This window comes from Balaenoptera musculus, chromosome 15, assembly GCF_009873245.2.
Source record: "Balaenoptera musculus isolate JJ_BM4_2016_0621 chromosome 15, mBalMus1.pri.v3, whole genome shotgun sequence".
In the NCBI taxonomy this organism is placed as follows: domain Eukaryota; kingdom Metazoa; phylum Chordata; class Mammalia; order Artiodactyla; family Balaenopteridae; genus Balaenoptera; species Balaenoptera musculus.
Genome location: NC_045799.1, coordinates 28,973,405 through 28,979,582, shown reverse-complemented (window position 1 = coordinate 28,979,582; position 6,178 = coordinate 28,973,405).

The window sequence follows — 6,178 nt, the reverse complement described above, 5'->3', positions numbered from 1 at the left end:
TCAAGATTCCGAGCAGTGGCTTTCTCCACGAAAAAAGACTCCTGACCCCTGAGCGAGGCTGCAAACCCTAGGGATTTGTTTTCAACTGTGGACTTCGTGTTTTAGGCCCTGCACCCTGCAGGAGACCCGTCGGGTCTCAGGGAGAGGTCAAAGCATCCCGCTGCATCGCGCAGAGGGAAGGTGTGGCCTGTGGGCCCGCGGGAGAAAACCAGGTGGGGCCTTGGCCGAGCTGTCCTTTTCTCTTAACTGGGATATGGGAAATGTTTGCCGAGACTTGTGCACTTGCGTACAAATGTCTTTTTGAAACGTATAGGCCGCAGGCACGTCTGATACTACTTGATATTTCAGCTCTTGTCAGTTTGGGAGGCCTTGGCAGTCGGACCATCTTCTTCAGCAGATGATGCTACACTTTAAAATAGTCAAACAACAGTATTTTCAAAATTCCATTCTTCCTCTCTGATGTGGAAAGGCCCAGATTTCCCATAACGGGCTAGAGTGTTCTTAAAAATATTTTGTAGAAGTCGTTCTTTCCCCCGGCAGGATAAGATGCTTGGTGAGTTGAAATGCCAGAGTAATTTGTAGGCCTTGGCTGTGAGCCACCAGAGCCGGTCCGTGGCCTGCAGTCCCCTTTGTGTAGGCAAAGCACACTGTAGCTGCTAGACTCCTGAGCCATTAGCAGTCAGAGAAGCTGGACTCTCCGAGGCTGGACTCCAAGCCAGATGAGGGATAGAAAGGTGGCTTTCTGTTCCTCTTGGAGCCGCAGCAGGAAGTGGCGACTTGAGTGATGAAGGCTGCCCAGCAAGAAAATCCTGCTGGGAACCCAGTGGGCACCCAGCACAGGTCAGGACTGTGGGCATCAGTCCAGCTGGCCTTCTTCATTCACTGCTGATGACCGTGGATGCCAAGATAAGGTGGCCATGCATGACCAGGGCCCGTGAGCCTCCTGAGGACTTGATTTCTTCACACCTAGGTCATCCCTTGGTAATTTGTCTTTCTTTGGTTTTCACATGTTCAAGCACATGACTAGTACAATCAATTCGTTTTGTAGTGCTAATCTTTAAGGAGGGATGGTTTCACTGCCGCTTTATAAGAACCAGGGTAGACATCCTACAGCCCATGGGCCAAATTCAGCTTGAAGCCTGTTCTTGTAGGGCCTGAGAGCTAAGAATGTTTTCTACATTTTTAAACAATTGAAAAAATTCAAACGAAGGATACTATTTTTGTGACACATGAGAATTGTGTGAAATTCCAATTTCAATGTTTATAAATAAAGTTTTATAGGAACACAGCCATGCACATTCATTTACATATTATCCATAATTGCTTTTCTGCTACAAGAGCAGAGTTGAGAAACTATATGGCAAAGTCTAAAATATTTACTATCTGGCCCTTTATAGAAAGTCTGCCAACCCCTACTTCTAAAGAAGTAGTATTTTTTTAACTATATGTTTAGAGGTTTTCTTAATAAAGCAGTTAAATTTTAGTAAAGTTTGCCACTTGAAATAAACTTCCATTGGGTAAAGGTAAAAATGTTTTTAAAATTAAAAACATTTTTAAAAACACAAAGAAATCCGCTGTAACATTCATGCACAGGTTTTATGTGGACATAGTCTTCATTTCTTTGAAATAAATGCCTGGGAGTGTAATTCCTGGGTCATATAACCCACTTCCTCTCCTGAAAGAAGTCAGGAAATGATTCCTTTGTTGGATGGAGGCCATACAAGTTCTAAGGTTCACATTGCATGATGCATTTGGGCTAAGTTTTACCAGCTACATCAGTAAAGGGTTGGAATAGGGACTGTTTTCATGAGCAGACCTGGTTCTATCCCAAAGCTGAGATGCCCTTACGATCCTTCTTCCTTTTTCCATGTGAGTATCTCTTGGTTATAGCAGGTGCAGAATGAGTCCACAAGCCAGCCACATCCTAGAGTCCTGGGCTTGGGAGTTTGGGACACAGCCCACAACTACAGATCCTTCTTGGTTTGGGGCTTCCAAATGGGAATCACCATGAATGGGGTGAGGGGCCCAGTGGAGAGAGCAGAGACTTCAGATGGGGAGGAAACCTTATTTCTGTTAAGATTGTCCAATCTCTCTGAAAACATAAGATAAGTAACTCCTCACCTTCTCTGCCTGATCTCTATTTCACCATCTAGAAGGAGGAACTGTTAGAATCTAGAAGCAGGTTACTGTCTAGATTTCACCCCATCACAGGTACTTCTTATATCACAGGAGGTGGGGGCTTCTCTCCTCTCCACAGAGCACGGAAGTCCAGGTTCTCCCCAGCTCACACATTTGGACAGAGCAGGCGCATCAGGCCTGCATGATGCCCATCCCTACCTCCTGGTTTTACCCTCCTCCTCCTTGCCTGCTGCTGACTCTACTGCTGGGACTCACAGGTGAGCATTCCTTGGGGTAAAATCCCCTTCTCCCTGCCCCCTGGACCTCCCCCTACCATGCAAACATGGATATGACGCCTAGGAGAGCCACAGAAGGCCAAGGACTGGACATTATCTGAGAGCATGAAATCAGGGACCTGAGTGTTTTCTTTGTCTATGCATCACCAGCAGGTTACCAGAGGCATCAAAATAGATGTAGTTCAACCTCCAAAATAGCAACTTTCTGCATAATAACTCATCTAATCCCCACAACATCCCTGTGTGATAGCTATGACTATTACCCCTGATTTACAGATGGGGAAACTGAGGCAGAGAGAGTAACTTGCATGATGTCACCTACCTAAGGCAGGGAGCACGCATTCAAACCCAGGCCAACAAGCTCCTGAGTTCGTTCTTTGAACTGTATTGTGCTGCTCAGCTTCTCAGTGGGGGCTAATTGCAGAAACATCAGAAAATACACAGAAGCAATTAGAAGAATAGTCACTCATCATGCCACTCAGAGATCACCAGAGTTCAAATCCTGCTGTGTGTACTCCCAAACTTTTGTTAATGATGTGTTTGGATGGTTCCTATGTGCCAATTTTTTTTTTTTACTGACCTTTTATATGTATATATGTATATGTTATAATTTCATTTAATCCTCAAAACACCTGTATACAAGCAAGCTAGGCTACACTTTTATATATGTTTGTGAATGCATGTATTCATGTGTGTATGTGTATGAGTGGGTGTGAGGAAGTGTACACAGATACATGGGATTTTTAAGTCTTCTGTATTGTTCTCTTCAAAGCATTTTTCAGTTTAGATGAAATACACATGAATAGATGTTTAGTTTTTCACTGTCTCAGCTGACATTCCTCCTTTCCTACTTCTCTAAATTTAGCCCTTGACCTCTCCCACTCTCTAAGGCAAACAAACTTCTCGCTTGGTGAATGAGTAGAATTTTGTGTTACTATCTTGGAGCCAGCCCCTCTTTCATGCTGGATAGGTGTGAGGAGGAAAGAAGGGCATAAAAGATATAGAGACTCCTTTAAAAAAAAAATTTTATTGGAGTATAGTTGCTTTACAGTGGTGTGTTAGTTTCTGCTGTATAGCAAAGTGAATCAGTTATACATATACATATATCCAGTCTTTTTTAGATTTCCTTCCCATTTAGGTCACCACAGAACATTGAGTAGAGTTCTGTGTGCTATACAGTAGGTTCTCATTAGTTATCTATTTCATATGTAGTAGTGTATATATGTCAGTCCCAATCTTTCAGTTCATCCCACCTCCACTTCCCCCTTTGGTAACCATAAGTTTGTTTTCTACATCTGTGACTCTGTTTCTGCTTTGCAAATAAGTTCATCTGTACCAGTTTTCTAGATTCCACATATAAGCAATATTATACGATATTTGTCTTTCTCTTTCTGACTTACTTCACTCTGTATGACAATCTCTAGGTCCATCCGTATCACTGCAAATGGCATTATTTCGTTCCTTTTTATGACTGAGTAATATTCCACTGTGTATATGTACCACACCTTCTTTATACATTCCTCTGTCGATGGACATTTAGATTGCTTCCATGGCCTGGCTATTGTAAATAGTGCTGCAATAAACATCAGGTCCAATAAAAATTTATAAGTAAATAAATAAATAAAAGTAATGACAATAACAAAATAGGAAAATGAAAAAAAAAAAAAAAAAGGAAAAGCAGCCTAATCGGAAAATAGACTAAAGTATATGAACAGTAATTGACAGAAAAGGAAAAAGTGAGCCTATGAAGAGATACTCCAACCCAATAATAAGTGTAAATTAAAGCAAGATCCCACTTAACACCTATTGGATTCTCAAAAATGTAAAGAGCAAATAATGCCAAGTCTAGCCACAGTGTGGGGATATAGGAAACCTGGTAGAAATACTGGTGGGAATGGAGACTGGTTCAGTCATTCTGAAGAACTAGCTGGTAGTACCTTGTCATATCAAAAAGAACAAAGTCTCTGACTGAGCAGTTCTCCTGGAGCTATATATCCCAAGAATATCCCAAAGATATTGTCATACAGGTGGAGACATCTTGAGAATGTTCATTGTGCCATTATTTATGGAAGCAAGCTTGTGTCCCTAACTGGGAAATTGACACTGTGGAGAACTATGCAGCAAGAGAGTAACCATGTACACAAAGCATAGATGGATCTTAAAAACAGAGCTGAATGACAAAAGCGAGAATCAATGAGAGGTATGTAACAGTTGCATTACATAAATTAAAATACAAAGAGACTAATCACTGTGCAAGAATATATACAAATTAAAAGATATACATTATGACGTAAATCACAGCAAGATCCTTTTTGACCCAGCTCCTAGAGAAATGGAAATAAAAACACAAATAAACAAATGGGACCTAATGAAACTTAAAATGGGACCTAATGAAACTTAAAATGGGACCTAATGAAACTTAAAAGCTTTTGCACAGCAAAGGAAACCATAAACAAGACAAAAAGACAACCCTCAGAATGGGAGACAATATTTGCAAATGAAGCAACTGACAGAGGATTAATCTCCAAAATTTACAAGCAGCTCATGCAGCTCAATAACAAAAAAACAACCCAATCCAAAAATGGGCAGAAGACCTAAATAGACATTTCTCCAAAAAAGATATACAGATTGCCAACAAACACATGAAAGAATGCTCAACATCATTAATCATTAGAGAAATGCAAATCAAAACTACAATGAGATATCATCTCACACTGGTCAGAACGGCCATCATCAAAAAATCTAGAAACAATAAATGCTGGAGAGGGTGTGGAGAGAAGGGAACACTCTTGCACTGATGGTGGGAATGTAAATTGATACAGCCACTATGGAGAACAGTATGGAGGTTCCTTAAAAAACTAAAAATACCATACGACCCAGCAATCCCACTACTGGGCATATACCCTGAGAAAACCATAATTCATAAAGAGTCATGTACCAAAATGTTCATTGCAGCTCTATTTTTTTAAATTAATTTATTATTTATTTATTTATTTCTGGCTGTGGTGTTGGGTCTTCGTTTCTGTGTGAGGGCTTTCTCCAGTTGCGGCAAGCGGGGGCCACTCTTCATCACGGTGTGTAGGCCTCTCAGTGTCGCGGCCTCTCTTGTTGTGGAGCACAGGCTCCAGACGCTCAGGCTCAGCAGTTGTGGCTCACGGGCCCAGTCGCTCCGCGGCATGTGGGATCTTCCCAGACCAGGGCTCGAACCCATGTCCCCTGCATTGGCAGGCAGACTCTCAACCACTGCGCCAACCAGGGAAGCCCCATTGCAGCTCTATTTACAATAGCCAGGACATGGAAGCAACCTAACTGTCCATCATCGGAGGAATGGATAAAGAAGATGTGGCACATATATACAATGGAATGTTACTCAGCCATAAAAAGAAACGAAATTGAGTTATTTGTAGTGAGGTGGATGGAGTTAGAGTCTGTCATACACACATACAGAGTGGAGTAAGTCAGAAAGAGAAAAACAAATACAGTATGCTAACACATATATATGGAATCTAAGAAAAAAAAAAAGATCATGAAGAACCTAGTGGCAAGGCGGGAATAAAGACACAGACCTGCTAGAGAATCGACTTGAGGATATGGGGAGGGGGAAGAGTAAGATGTGACAAAGTGAGAGAGTGGCATGGACATATATACACTACCAAATGTAAAATAGATAGCTAGTGGGAAGCAACCGCATAGCACAGGGAGATCAGCTCTGTGCTTTGTGACCACCTACAGGGGTGGGATAGGGAGGGTGGGAGGGAGGGAGA